Source organism: Myotis davidii, unplaced genomic scaffold, assembly GCF_000327345.1.
Source record: "Myotis davidii unplaced genomic scaffold, ASM32734v1 scaffold174, whole genome shotgun sequence".
Lineage (NCBI taxonomy): Eukaryota > Metazoa > Chordata > Mammalia > Chiroptera > Vespertilionidae > Myotis > Myotis davidii.
In genome coordinates, this window is record NW_006289087.1 from 2,833,832 (window position 1) to 2,836,722 (window position 2,891).

Sequence of the window (2,891 nt, forward strand, 5' to 3'; positions counted from 1 at the left end):
TCAGGTGCCGGGAGCGCCACGGTCGCCGAGGATGGCTTTCCTGTTTTTCTTTTTTCTTCTTTTTTTTTTTTTCCATTTTCTTTCTGCTCTTGGTTGCGGCCCAGCGTGTTCTCTTCCGCGTCCCAGCCAAAGCGCCCGTCATTGGCATTTCAGGAGGAGCCGCTTTCCATCGCGCGGGGTAACGTTGGCAGAGGTGACTTTTCCGCTTTGGAGTTTCTGTTTTGTGTTTATGCGGGATAATGACCAAAAAAAAAAAAACAAACAAAAAAAAAACACGCCAGCAAAAGGCCCCAGCGAGGATCGAACTCGCGACCCCTGGTTTACAAGACCAGTGCTCTAACCACTGAGCTATGGAGCCCGCTTGTTACCTGGGAGACTGTAATCCAAGGACATTGGAAGCAGCCCTGCTGTAGCTGGCAGGCTTTTGAGACTGACCCCATGCATCCCACCCGTGTCGACAATGATGGCTTTGGAGACTGTGAAAGGCCAGAGGAAAAATGCCTGCCCCACGATAGGCAGAAAAAAAACCAAACCCCGCATCTCAGCGCCTTAAGGTTAGGATCACAGAACACTGACTCATCCCGACGGTAAGTGATGCGAAACGACAGAGGCTGGAAGGGAAGATGCAAAAGTTAAATGGCCTGGTTACCTCTAGGTCGTAGTGTTACAGCTCTGTGGTTTCTGGGACAACTTGTATCCATACGTATAGGGGAGTTATGGGGCCTGTCTTTGGTTCTCCTGAGTAAGTTATTGGTTATGGGTGAGTTCGTTGATTCAACACACTCCTATTCTTAAAATGCCTGGGATCACGCAAGCATGCCTCATTCCCTTTTGCTTTAATGAACTGTTTACCAAAGGAATGAAGTCGTGGCCACAGCGTGATCCATCCCTGCACGAAGGAGAGAGCAAAGAAGAGCATGTGTTCCCAGTGGCCCACAAGCCTCTCTGCTGTACCTCCTGCAAGCCTTTGCTCCTCAGATTCTCTTTCTCAAGGAGACCTTTCTGCACCCACTATTCCAAGCTGCACTGGCCTCCTTGTCCTCTCCCCATTCTATGTAGCCCCACGAGATGATGGACTTCCTGTGTTTATTATGCTCTTTCTGTCTCTTCCTATTGGAATGTCGGCTCTTTTCGAGGTCAGGGGTGTTCGTTTTTATTCCCTGCCGTGTTTCCGGCACCTGGAATAGTGTGTAGCATAGAGTAGGTGCTCCATAAATGCTAAAGGTTTGACATCGATGATGCCATCCCACTGGTTTATAAACCCAAGCCCGAATTCACACGTGGACGTGGCAGCAATGAGTGGCTTCAGGAAACAGAGCTTGTGTGTGTGTGTGTTCAGGGACAGGTGAATGGCAATGAGCCAGATGTGTGTCATCCCTGCCTTGGGGCGCCCTTCAGCGTTAGGAGGGCCATGGGCTTGGTGTCCAGTGCTGCGATTTCCATCTTCTCGGATTCGCTGAGGTTTGTTTGGTGACCTAAGATGTGGTCTGTCCTGGAGAACGTTGGAAACAACTGATTGCTTTTCGGTTTGGGGATTCAGTTTCGATGACGTCGATCTTATCTAATGTGGAGTCGCGGTGTTCCAGGCCGGGAGCAGGCATCGAGGGGGTAGACACCTCAGCCAGTGATGATGAGGAGGAGGATGCTAGCCGACTGCAATAACACTCCCATCGCCTGTGGGTCCCTGGGAAGAACCACTGAAACCATGTGTGTAAATACTTCCCACAGAGCCTGGGAACTGGGGAGTCCTTGGTGTAAGTTATTTTTATTCCTAGTTGCGCCTACAAGTACTGTGTGCAGCCCTCCTCGTGCAGGAGGGTGGCTCACAGAGATGGGAGTGACAGGAGGCAGAGGGAGAGGTGAAGAACGGGGCCTGCAGGTGCCCAAACCCTGATTTCTGCAGCCAGAGCCCCTCCCAGACACCGGCTGAGTGAGATGTTAGCAGCCCAGCTTGGGGAGCACTGAGTCATATTCAGAAAGGAGAGCTTCTCTCGTCTCCTGCAAGACCGCGGGTTAGAACGAACCTGATTGAAGCCAGACAGAGGTGGGAAGAGGGTATAGTCTTTTCGGGGGGCGCGGCTGTCTTCCATCAGGTGCTTCCCGTGACAGTGGGGCGGGGCTTCCACGCCTGGTGGGCAGAAGGAGATGCTGGCAATGGCTAGCTCAGGGCCAGAAGGACAGTCGAGGCACGGAGGGTGTCCCAAGAATTGCTCAAGACTTTAGGGACAATCTTATGAGCCAGAGAAACTAGCCAACCCCCAGCAGAGCTCCTAGTGGGTCACGTAAGGGCAAAAAGACCTCCAGCCTAAAGGGGGTGGGGCCTTAAGGTAGAGACACAGGGCTGGAGGGTCTTACAGCTCATCTGGTTGCCTGGGTCTCAATTCTGGCTGCATGTGCGTTACCGGGGGCCTTTTAAAAAAAGGTCATCGCCCAGGCTCCAGAAAGTCTGGTTTAATTGGCGTGGGGGGAGGCCTAGGCATTCCTTTATAAATGCTCTTCAAGGTATTCTGCGGAGAACTGGATCTTACCAGTCCATTTCATCTTGTAGAGCAGGCATGTCAAACTCCAAGGCTGACAAGGGCCAAGTAGACAAGATGTAAGTGTATCTGTGCCGCAAAAAACACAAAAGCTTCGGTTTTCATAGAAACGTAGGTTTATTTCGATAGAGACACGCTGAATGCAAAGGGCTGAAATAAACGAGTCATCGTTACCATAAAATAATAGAACGTTTTAATAAAAATATTTTTTCTTGAACATGAACTTACCAGACACTGAATAACTGCACAAAATCATAAGCATAATGCAAAATGAACCTATTTTTCTTGTTCTCCGGAAGCAAAATCTTTCCCGCTGCACACACCAGACAAGTCAGTCCAGGACGAATAACGCGG

The 2,891-nt window shown here is 50.4% G+C and overlaps 1 non-coding gene across 1 annotated transcript; it reads right to left on the bottom strand.

Annotated features, from left to right (window-relative positions):
- Window positions 1-285: 285 nt before the first annotated feature.
- On the bottom strand, window positions 286-358 carry TRNAT-UGU. The gene has a single exon. It is a non-coding gene; the product is annotated as a tRNA-Thr (tRNA).
- Between the last annotated feature and the right edge of the window lie 2,533 nt (window positions 359-2,891).